The sequence below is a fragment of the Natator depressus genome, chromosome 3 (genome assembly GCF_965152275.1).
Source record: "Natator depressus isolate rNatDep1 chromosome 3, rNatDep2.hap1, whole genome shotgun sequence".
Classification (NCBI taxonomy): domain Eukaryota; kingdom Metazoa; phylum Chordata; order Testudines; family Cheloniidae; genus Natator; species Natator depressus.
Genome location: NC_134236.1, coordinates 194,183,498 through 194,196,155, shown reverse-complemented (window position 1 = coordinate 194,196,155; position 12,658 = coordinate 194,183,498). Strand labels below are relative to the sequence as shown.

Genomic DNA, 12,658 nt, shown 5'->3' with positions numbered 1-12,658 from the left:
AATGTCCTTGGTAAAGTTCACTGGGAAAACTACATTGCATGGGGCTATTGCCTGTACCAGGTACATCTCACAATACTGACACCATCTTCTAATCCTAGCCCACTCCAACACTACCTCAAAATAAAAGGAGGAAATTAATAAAATATTTTAAAAAACAAACAAAAACCCTACCCCCAGCAGAGTTTTGACCAGAAAAGAGAACAGCCAGAAACTCCAAGACCACCAGGGACTTCATTCTTGCTATTGATTTTACATGGAAGACACTCAGATACCATGGTGATGTATAAAACCCTCAGATAGATATATCAGAGCATTCTACTGCAAGCCATCAGTACAAACCTGTGCTGCCATTGTAGAGATGCTGGAGTTGAGCACCAGTAAAGAAGTGGTTACATTTTCCTGATGAAAAAGGCATTCATGCTATGCCTGGTGGTAGTGCTCTATGCAGCCACATGGGATGGAGAATTGGGTTTGAGTCACATATTCTCAGCCTCATGCTCCCTGTGTTTGCAGTACAGCAGAGACATCACACAGAGCCTGAGAGGGAAGCAGAAACAACTGTAGGTGCCAGTGAATTAAAAAAGAAAGTTAACAGGCTTGGGAGAGGAAACTCTCCCTGTGCTAGAAAGATGGAGGTTGCATCCCAGGGTCTCCTGGTTGGAGAACCTGGGGGATCTTCAGACCTTTCGCAGAGATATAGAGCTCCCAACCCAAAGACACAATTTATTATTGCAGTTAATAATATCATTTAAGTGTTCAGGAGATACCAATATGCAGACTGTGAAAGCGGTGACCCAAAAGTTCCCATCAACATCACTAACAAGAAAAACTGTCTAATTATGAATTTTTATTTGTGATGTTGGTGTAAATAATAGTCCCAGAAAACATGAGACACACTGATCTAAAAACAGCAGGCCTGCCTCCAGGTGGGAATCAGAAGTCCTCCGCAATCATGGATTTGCACTAGTGTGAGAACAAACCCAAGCGCGGCAGTGGGCGAGTCCCATTCCTTTGGCTTGCTGTGGTTTGATGCATATTGATGTCTCCCTTTGTGCTCCTGTCTCTATTAGAACATCAATTGATTTGTTCACGTAATACTGACCATGGAACTCTCCCCCGGGATAGTCCTGCTTATATTTACAACACCAAAAATTGGATAGCTGACAGCTCGTGGGCGTGATCCTTCTCTCATTGATGGTACTGGCAACACTCCCATTGACAGTACACTTCCCACAGATTCTCAGGGGGATGATGCCAGGAAGAGCATCTCTGTCCCAGCTCCTCCTCATTGCAGGGCAATGCACCCATAAAACCTAGTTGGTCCCAGCAATTACCCAACTGCACCCATAAACGATCACCTCTAATAATTTCCAGGCACAATTATCCAGTTGGGAGGTGCAAGATCAGTAATTTCTGGCACAGCTTACGTAACTATTTGTACACCCAACTTGTTTCAGAAACAGGTCACGGATTCTTCCAAACGCTGCAGCTTGTGCGGATTCAAACCCTGCTGAAGATTTTGTCCACAGTTCTTAGGCACACCTATCAATGCAGGGTTTTTGTCTTGACCCAGTTGTCCCTTTAAGCTAGTCACTAGGATGAGTTTGTTTCAGTCTCTGAAGAAAACATTCAGTCCTATCTAGTCCTGCCCGTCCTGGACTTGTCAATCATTTTCATGTCTCACTGGATAAACTAGGCCTAATTTTTCCACTGTGTGGCATGCTGTGTAGTCATTGAAACGATGCAGTGGGGGCCTTATGTAAAGCTATTGGCAAAAGCAGGCAGGGCCAGAGGCCAAGGTAGTGGACTGGGAGTCAGGAGACCCGGATTCTATTTCTGGCTCTGCTGGTTGGTCAAGTCGCTTCCCTTCCTCTCGTTTATCTATTTAGATATTAAGCTTTTGTGCAAAGAGGCTAACAAATGCCACAGACTCAGAACGGTAGCATTTCACAGCCCCCTGGCACTCATGTGACATAGGCACAGATGGCTACACAAAGGGTGAAGCAGTGAGAAATCCCACTCCCTATTTCCTTCTGGTTTGTTCTGCTGCTTCCAAATCATTCAGAAAGTTTCTTTCTGCACCACATGACCCTTACTGATGCACACACAAAACCCTGCCTGGGCCAGAGTCACCATTGTTTACAACAGTGCAAGACGGGTGTAAAATGCAGCCAAGTCAGAACAGCAGTATTTTACTCCACCTTTGCACAAGGTGCAGGCCAGTGGAGAATCAGGCCTCCTGACTTTTTCTAGCTACTGATTCCACACTATTAGTCTTCCTTCACTTCTTTCTCCTCATCCATCTCCTCTCACTTCACTTTTTTCGACATCCCTTCTCCTGGTCCCGTCTACGCTTCTCTTCGTTACTTAACACAGCTTTTAAGAGAGCACAGAAGCATGTTTCTCCTCCGTCACAAAACCAACAGCATACTATGCTACCTGAACAGTCATTCAAGGGCTGGCAAAATCAAGCTGGCCTCTTCATTTTAGGTCTTGAGCGTTACAAGAGTGTTGCACGGCTGTATACATACAGTTAGTTAATAGATGAGGCGCCAGTAGGTGGTTCCCAAGAATAGAACCTGAGTTTTGTCAGGCCAATTAAAATTGCTTTGTCCTACGTATGGCTGTCTCCGTGCAGCTCTTCATGTCAGTTCTCAACACTGGGGGCATATCCTGCTATTCGTATGTGTATGATTTCCATTTATATCTTTGGAATGACAGGTATGGCACTGCTGCATTCTGGGGATCACCTTCTTCAGGCCTGGTGGCAGGTGTATTTTGCTCTTCTAATGATCAGCCAGGAAAACTGTTTCACAGATATTGACTTCCTATCAAACACAACATTCAGAACGCTTACTTACAACTGCCTTCTGTGCCATCATTGTCAACACAACTAACATGCTCCCTCTTCCACTGTGAGCATACACTGGGCAAAGGCTGATGTGATGATCAGAGTGTCAGCAGAAAGGGACATCTACTGATGGTGCTAACGAGCATTATTACAGCCAGGAGTACAGCTGCCCTCTTGCTTTGAAAGACTCCCGAGCTGTAGGGTGATGAGCAATCCCCAATGACAAGGTGCAATTAAAACTGATTCCGTTTATGAAAGAATTTTATTTTAATCTGATTTTTCTCAGTGAAATATGTAAAAGGAGACATGGTTGATGGTTCCTACCTGGGACTACCATTGTGATCACATCACAGGAGCAGGGCGACACAAGCTCACCTGAAGAGAGGTGTTGCTTGTTACTTCATTCCAGAACAGACCACTAACTCACCTCTACCTGCTGCACCAGCTGATGCTCCACCCAGGCTTGCAGAGAGCAAACTTTGCATCGCAACTTCCTGAGCAAATCATAGCCTGGATCATCCCCTCCTGTGATCAAACCCAAGGAAATGGCTCTGGGGGAGGACGTCTCAATGAGAATTCCCTCATGGAGAACCCTTCACATCATTCTGTTGGGGGGCCTTGCAACCCCCACCCATGGAAGAGGCCACAGGACCTGCCCCCAAACCTGGCAGATCCCCAGTAATCCATGAGAGACCAGCTCCATTGGAGTCACATTACTGGGGGCTCTCCCAACTGCAGCTCCTCCTGTAACCTGGTTGACGGGCTTCTGCTAAGAAGCTAGCACAGTTTAGGGTTGTATTATCTATCAGAGGAATCTCTGCAGGGCCAAAGGAGAATGATGTCCATCCGCTACCCCGCCCCAGCCTGCTCCTTCCCCAGCATGGACCCCAGACCCTTCATGGGTCCAGCAGAGGAGAGGGAAATGGTGCCACAAAGACAGCTGAGCAACCTTCCGGGTGGGAGGGGGAGATCCACATGGGGAGGATGCATTCAGTGGGGTTCCAGAGGAGGAAATTGAGGCAGTGTTCGGCCCACAGAGCTTTCGTGATGATGCATGAAAAGGAAAGAGGCTCTCAGAGCCCCCAGGCTGGCATTTGGGTCAACATGTTTTTCTTGCAGACTGATCACATCACTGAGAGATGAAAAACATGGACGCCCACTTTTACAGTCCTTTTTCAGAGAAAATCACCACGTCCAGGTTGTCCTCCTTAGCTGTCTGTCTGCCAGTCAAGGGAACACTCACTCCCGATGGAGTTTGAGGAGGTATTGCTCATGCTTAATACCATGCTGACCTCACCTGTGTACCTCTCACCGCCTCCTCTTCCCTTGGGCATGTGGCTCAGCCAGCGGGGAGAGAGCAGGCTGGCAGGTATATACTATATTGCCATCAGGATTCACATAGGTTTCTGCAGCTGTGGATCCCAGCCAGGCCTGCACAGGCACCTAGGGCCAGGCAAGGCAGGGAAAGAGACCGGTTGCAGAGCAAGAGGCACAAGGATGTTGCCAAGCTGTGGCCATAGGCTAGACCAGTAACTTTCCAGAAAGAGCACAGAAGAGAGAAGCATCCAACACTGCACACACAACAGAGTTACTAGGGTAACAGTAGCTGCAGGGGGAAGTGATGCAAGAGCAGCTAGATGGAAGAGGGTATGACAAATGCACCTACGCATTGGAGGAGAACAACAAGTTTATTGAAAGGGCAAATAATATAGAACACACGTCTCCCATGTCCCACACAACATGAGTTATTGGCTAACTAAAGGCTTGCCTGATGCCTCTGACCAGAGCCACACAGTGCTGTGAAGTGGAGCTCGTGCCTGTGGTGGGTCCCTGAAACAGGGGACAAGGTGCTCAGGGAGGCAGCCCTGGGGCTGGTGTTCCAAAAGGGGAAGAGAGCTGGCTGGGATGGGGAAGCTGCTAGAAGCAGGATTACCAGAGACCCCTGGGAGGAGAGGCCTGGAAACCCTAGGACAAAGGATTTGCTGAGGAACTCTTTTTGTCTGTTCATGTTCTTATGTTTGGATAAGTAAACTTGTTTAAAGGAGACTAGGGATGGCAGTGAGTGCTTGTTAAGCTGGGGAGAAGCCCTGCTGTGTCACATAGGGTGGAGAATGTGGACATGTTGGTTGGCCCCTACTACAAGGAGACAGGGGCACTGGAACAAGGGAGGCGAGGGGGTCATGTCCCTCCCACTTTGTACCTGCCTTAAGGATGAGTGACAGGGGCGGAGGAGGCGGAGAGGAGCAAGAGGGGTGCGGGGCCTCGGGGGCTTGGGGAGAAGGGGTGACGTGGGGGCAGGACCTCGGTGGGAAGGGGTGGAGTGGGGCCTTAGATGTAAAGGGGGGGCATGGTTTGGGCACCAGTGCCCCCCCCCCCACTTTCAGGGACTTTCTGTCGCTCCTGCAAGGATCTTTGGTGCTCTGTGAAGAAGGGGAAAGCAGAGCAACCTGTGGCCATGAGGGGTGGTGGACATCATAATCACAGGAACATTACAATGAGGGTTTCTGGTTAGCTGCAGTTCACCTACCCTTGGAATGACTCCTTGTTATTACAGGGAGTTGGGCTCTATTATCAGGTCTGCCTGAGTGGCTGTACTTTCTTGGGCAAAGGACTTAATTAACTTCTCCCTTCTTCAGCTTTCCCATCTTTTGAACGGTGATAATGATACTTACCCACCTTTGTAAAGAGCTAATGCTTAGTGATCTATGAATAAAAAGCTCTAAGTAGCAAACGTTGTTGTTTATAATACCCATGGTTCTCCCTGCATCTATAGATGTACCCCTATACTGGTAGCATTGTGTTTCATATATGAGACAGAAAAACAGGGACATAGGCATCTAAATACCTTTTGAGGATCTGGGCCTAACTCCCACTGGGGGAATTTATGGCCCAGATCCTCAAAGGGCCATAATTATTCTGCCATGTTATCCAACAGTATGTTCACCAGGACATCACATTCAGCATGCTATTCACTTTATGTAGATTCTGTAAAGACTATTAGTATAGCAATGATAATTGAGGCCGCAAAGCAGATTTGTCACAATGTGCTAGTAATCAAAGGTATCACAAAAGACTCTATTTTTTAACTAAGAGTCCTAGTAAATAATAATACAACATTCAGCAACACACACTATTCGGATGCTGCAATAAATGATCAGATTCAATACCCAGACAGATAGGGCCAAATGTTCCAAAAGCACTAAGGGCCTTTTCTTTAATCTTTTCATTGTCTTCTGTGCTTATTGGATAAGGTCCAATGCAGCTAAAACAGTATCCTTTGTCAGCGTGGAGGAATTGCCCATTCAACAAAAATATGACCTGAAATTCAGCCCTGATCTAAGTAGAAGCAACTCCCATAGCTTTGATTTAAGGATATGAGAAACTCTTATGAGTTTCTGCACAATTGGAATCTCCATAATTTTGTTTCAAGGAGATTACACTTTCTAAAGATGTCATCAATGGGATTTAAGAGTTTGGTTCAAAGAACTTTAAACTTTCCTAGACACACCCAGAGTAGTCGCCATAATCCACAAAGGAATAGCTTTCATTCAGGGAGGTTACAAACTCCATGAGTTCCGGTATATTCTGCATATTTGTAAAATGCATCAGCTATAGTTCTGGCTGAAGCAATGTATACGTTTTACAGACCGACACGTGACACAATATGGGAAATCTGGGAGCCAAATGGCCGCCACTCAAGAAATACAGGCACTTGCAATGATAAAGCATTTAGTGTCGGCAGTGGGCTGTATAAGGCAGGGGAGTGTATTCCTTACAATATGCACAGGCCCATTCAACAGTCCTTGTAAATGCCATTGAAGTAAACATGGAGTTTACAAGGTCTGCAGGCATTGGCTATGAAATTTAGGAAATCAACATGTTGCCTATGGATCTGAAAACGTCTAAAAGTTATAATTTTGATACTGAGCACAATGGGCCCCTCGTGACTTTTACAGGGTTGGTCTTGCGTACTTTGAAAGCTCTGCTGTGTTTATGACTATAGTTCAAAGACACACTGAAAAGAGATTATCAGTTCTACAAGACCAATATCTCCTGTTCAAGAAACATACAAGATCCACAGAGCGGGGGGAAAGTGACAAATAGATACCAAGCGAGTTCAAACAACAAATACTTTAAGGAAAATCCTGATGTGCTCATGGACATTCCATGAGCAGAAAAACATACTGAATACTTTAAATAAATGTTCTGTGAATTATTCACGCAGTTCTAGTTAAAAGCTCTAGCACCATACCTAGACAAGCTTTCAGTTCCCACATAGCCTCTGCAAGTACATTTTAAAAAAGCACCCTTTAGGAAATTCTAAGGTAAAAGAATGAAGATGACAATAACTATAATACCATTAAAGCTGTAAAATAAAGATCTATTAATTCACAGCATTATAAGAAGCTGCAGTTATGTAAACAAGTATTTAAAAGTGAAGACATTTGTAGCTAAGTTTCTACAAAACACCTTAATACCAAGCCCATGCCTGCAAGCAGCTGTTTTGCGAGGGAGTTTTTAGAACAAGAGGAGGAGAGCTAGATATCCCTGATTAACATTCTCTAAAAAATTAAGGCAGTAAATACACACACACACACACACGCACACACGATACAAATAACAAAGCAAAACAAAAAAACTAAACCCAACAACAAAGAAAGCTGCAGCACTAAAGACAATACAGGGAGAAGTCCAGCAACAGAGTGGGCACTATCCAGTTTATTGCACTGAATGCAGCATGCATGATTACCTGCCCTATGGATAGGTGGCATGTGAGTGAATTTGGTGCAAGGAGCTCATGGCCCTCAGAGACTGAATAGGGGCTCTGGAGACCACAGTGGCTGAACTGGAGGAGAGACAGAGAGATACATAGATGAGACTTTCCAGGACACAGTAGAAGGGTCCTGTCCCACCCCCAGCCTGACAGCCTCTGTGCTGTTAAGGAGGATGAAAGCCTCAGGGAAGGAAAACATCAAAGTGGAGTGGAGGTAATGATCCCATAGATGGGACCCTCCCTCCAGATGATGTCATGGTATCCTCTTATCTTGCGGATACCTCTCCAGGGAAGGGAATCCCAGTTATTAGGAGGAGATAGGTAAAAGTAATGGGAGATTCAACATTAGAAATAAAGATAGCTGGGTTTGTGATGACCGAGAGAACCGCATGGTGACTTGCCTGCCAGGTCCAAAGGTTGCAGATATCTCAAGACATCTAGATAGGCCTATGTGTAGTACTGGGGAGGAGTCAGTGGTAATGGATACACGTAGGTACCAATGACATACTACTGACCACCTGACCAGGGTGGTAATGGTGACTGTGAAATGCTCAGGGAGATTAGAGAGGCTATAGAAATAGAAAACTCAATAATAATGGGAGATTTCAACTCTCCCCATATTGACTGGGTACATGTCACCTAAGGACGGGATGCAGAGCTAAAGTTTCTTGATACCATAAATGACTGCTTCTTGGAGCAACTAGTCATGGAACCCACAGGAGGAGAGGCAATTTTTGATTTAGTCCTAAATGGAGCATAGGATCTGGTCCCAGAGATTAATATAGCTGCACTGCTTGGTAATAGTGACCATAATATAATTAAATTTAACATCCCTAGGGTGGGAGGGGGCACACATCAAAGAAGCCCACCACAGTAGCCTTTAACTTCAGAAAGGGGAACTACACAAAAATAAGGAAGCTAGCTAAACAGAAATTAAAAGGTACAGTCCCAAAAGTGAAATGCCAGCAAGCTGCATGGAAACTTTTTAAAGATGCCATAATACAGGCTGAACTTAAATGTATACCGCAAATTTAAAAAACATAGTAAGAGGACCAAAAAAGTGCCACCGGGGCTAAACAACAAAGTTCAACATGTGGTCAGAGGCAAAAAGGCATCCTTTACAAATGAATGTAAAAGCCTCATTTGATGCTTTACATTTCAAATGCTTTAACTGCTTTCCCTTTTCTGTATCTTTAATAAAAGATTAAAAGGATTTTTAATAGTGTGTTTGCCAAGGTATTAAAGAGTCTGAAGTCTCAGTTTACCAAACCCCCAACCTCGTTTAAAACTGTTGAATGTTGGCCAATGCCTGGGTTACGTTAACACCTTTAGTGCATACATTCAATCTAAATTACTACAACAGACGCAACTCACCCTCAAACCTCAGCTTTCCACTGTGGTTGAAAGACCACATAGGGTATGTCTACACTACGAAATTAGGTCGAATTTATAGAAGTCGGTTTTTTAGAAATCGGTTTTATATATTCGAGTGTGTGTGTCCCCACAGAAAATGCTCTAAGTGCATTAAGTGCATTAACTCGGCGGAGTGCTTCCACAGTACCGAGGCAAGCGTCGACTTCCGGAGTGTTGCACTGTGGGTAGCTATCCCACAGTTCCCGCAGTCTCCACTGCCCATTGGAATTCTGGGTTGAGATCCCAATGCCTGATGGGGCTAAAACATTGTCATGGGTGGTTCTGGGTACATATCGTCAGGCCCCCGTTCCCTCCCTCCCTCCGTGAAAGCAGCAGCAGACAATCATTTCGCGCCTTTTTTCTTGAGTTACCTGTGCAGACGCCATACCACAGCAAGCATGGAGCCCGCTCAGGTAACCGTCACCGTATGTCTCCTGGGTGCTGGCAGACGTGGTACTGCATTGCTACACAGCAGCAGCAACCCATTGCCTTGTGGCAGCAGACGGTACAATAGGACTGGTAGCCGTCATCGTCATGTCCAAGGTGCTCCTGGCCCCATCGGCCAGGAGCGCCTGGGCAGACATGGGTGCAGGGACTACATTAGAAGTGACTTGACCAGGTCATTCTCTTTAGTCCTGCAGTCAGTCCTATTGAACCATCTTATAGTGAGCAGGCAGGTGATACGGATTGCTAGCAGTCCTATTGTACCATCTTCTGCCGGGCAGGCAAGAGATGAGGATGGCTAGCAGTGCTATTGTACCATCTTCTGCCGAGAAGCCATGAGATGTGGATGGCTTGAGGTCCTTCTGCACCGCCGCCTGCCAGCCAGAGATGTAAAAGATAGATGGAGTGGATCAAAACAAGAAATAGACCAGATTTGTTTTGTACTCATTTGCTTCCCCCCCTTCCCCGTCTAGGGGACTCATTCCTCTAGGTCACACTGCAGTCACTCACAGAGAAGGTGCAGCGAGGTAAATCTAGCCATGTATCAATCAGAGGCCAGACCAATCTGCTTGTTCCAATAAGAACAATTACTTAGGTGCACCATTTCTTATTGGAACCCTCCGTGAAGTCCTGCCTGAAATACTCATTGATGTAAAGCCACCCCCTTTGTTGATTTTAATTTCCTGTAAGCCAACCCTGTAAGCCATGTCGTCAGTCGCCCCTCCCTCCGTCAGAGCAACGGCAGACAATCGTTCCGCACCTTTTTTCTGTGCGGACGCCATCCCAAGGCAAGCATGGAGGCCGCTCAGCTCACTTTGGCAATTAGGAGCACATTAAACACCACACGCATTATCCAGCAGTATATGCAGCACCAGAACCTGGCAGAGCGATACCGGGCGAGGAGGCGACGTCAGCGCGGTCACGTGAGTGATCAGGACATGGACACAGATTTCTCTGAAAGCATGGGCCCTGCCAATGCATGCATCATGGTGCCAGTGGGGCAGGTTCATGCTGTGGAACGCCGATTCTGGGCTCGGGAAACAAGCACAGACTGGTGGGGCCGCATAGTGTTGCAGGTCTGGGACGATTCCCAGTGGCTGCGAAACTTTCGCATGCGTAAGGGCACTTTCATGGAACTTTGTGACTTGCTTTCTCCTGCCCTGAAGCGCATGAATACCAAGATGAGAGCAGCCCTCACAGTTGAGAAGCGAGTGGTGATAGCCCTGTGGAAGCTTGCAACGCCAGACAGCTACCGGTCAGTTGGGAATCAATTTGGAGTGGGCACATCTACTGTTGGGGCTGCTGTGATGCAAGTAGCCCACGCAATCAAAGATCTGCTGATATCAAGGGTAGTGACCCTGGGAAATGTGCAGGTCATAGTGGATGACTTTGCTGCAATGGGATTCCCTAACTGTGGTGAGACCATAGACGGAACCTATATCCCTATCTTGGCACCGGAGCACCAAGCCAGCGAATACATAAACCGCAAGGGGTACTTTTCAATAGTGCTGCAAGCTCTGGTGGATCACAAGGGACGTTTCACCAACATCAACGTGGGATGGCCGGGAAAGGTACATGATGCTCGCATCTTCAGGAACTCTGGTCTGTTTCAAAAGCTGCAGGAAGGGACTTTATTCCCAGACCAGAAAATAACTGTTGGGGATGTTGAAATGCCTACATGTATCCTTGGGGACCCAGCCTACCCCTTAATGCCATGGCTCGTGAAGCCGTACACAGGCAGCCTGGACAGTAGTCAGGAGCTGTTCAACTACAGGCTGAGCAAGTGCAGAATGGTGGTAGAATGTGCATTTGGACATTTAAAGGCGCGCTGGCGCAGTTTACTGACTCTCTTAGACCTCAGTGAAACCAATATTCCCACTGTTATTACTGCTTGCTGTGTGCTCCACAATATCTGTGAGAGTAAGGGGGAGACGTTTATGGCGGGGTGGGAGGTTGAGGCAAATCGCCTGGCTGCTGGTTACGCGCAGCCAGACACCAGGGCGGTTAGAAGAGCACAGGAGGGCGCGGTACGCATCAGAGAAGCTTTGAAAACCAGTTTCATGACTGGCCAGGCTACGGTGTGAAAATTCTGTTTGTTTCTCCTTGATGAAACCCCCCGCCTCTTGGTTCACTCTACTTCCCTGTAAGCTAACCACCCTCCCCTCCTCCCTTCGATCACCGCTTGCAGAGGCAATAAAATCATTGTTGCTTCACATTCATGCATTCTTTATTCATTCATCACACAAATAGGGGGATGACTACCAAGGTAGCCCAGGAGGGCTGGTGGAGGAGGGAAGGAAAATGCCACACAGCACTTTAAAAGTTTACAACTTTAAAATTTATTGAATGCCAGCCTTCTGGTTTATGGGCAATCCTCTATGGTGGAGTGGCTGGTTGGCCGGAGGCCCCCTCACCGCATTCTTGGGCGTCTGGGTGAGGAGGCTATGGAACTTGGGGAGGAGGGCGGTTGGTTACACAGGGGCTGTAGTGGCAGTCTGTGCTCCAGCTGCCTTTGCTGCAGCTCAGTCATACACTGGAGCATACTGGTTTGATCCTCCAGCAGCCTCAGCATTGAATCCTGCCTCCTCTCATCACGCTGCCGCCACATTTGAGCTTCAGCCCTGTCTTCAGCCTGCCACTTACTCTCTTCAGCCCGCCACCTCTCCTCCCGGTCATTTTGTGCTTTCCTGCACTCTGACATTATTTGCCTCCACGCATTCGTCTGTGCTCTGTCAGTGTGGGAGGACAGCATGAGCTCGGAGAACATTTCATCACGAGTGCGTTTTTTTTTCTTTCTAATCTTCACTAGCCTCTGGGAAGGAGAAGATCCTGTGATCATTGAAACACATGCAGCTGGTGGAGAAAAAAAAAGGGACAGTGGTATTTAAAAAGACACATTTTATAAAACAGTGGCTACACTCTTTCAGGGTAAACCTTGCTGTTAACATTACATACATAGCACGTGTGCTTTCGTTACAAGGTCGCATTTTGCCTCCCCCCACCGCGTGGCTACCCCCTCAACCCTCCCCCCTCCCCGTGGCTAACAGCGGGGAACATTTCTGTTCAGCCACAGACAAACAGCCCAGCAGGAACGGGCACCTCTGAGTGTCCCCTGAAGAAAAGCACCCTATTTCAACCAGGTGACCATGAATGATATCTCACTCTCCTGAGGATAA

The 12,658-nt window shown here is 46.9% G+C and overlaps 1 protein-coding gene across 1 annotated transcript in view; it reads right to left on the bottom strand.

Annotated features, from left to right (window-relative positions):
- LOC141985454 (uncharacterized) overlaps positions 1-12,658 on the bottom strand; it is a 55,375-nt gene that overhangs the window by 20,925 nt on the left and 21,792 nt on the right. The window contains exon 4 of the mRNA XM_074949573.1: positions 340-537. The gene's annotated coding sequence lies outside the window, so the exon portion shown is untranslated. The remainder of the gene's footprint in view (positions 1-339; positions 538-12,658) is intronic.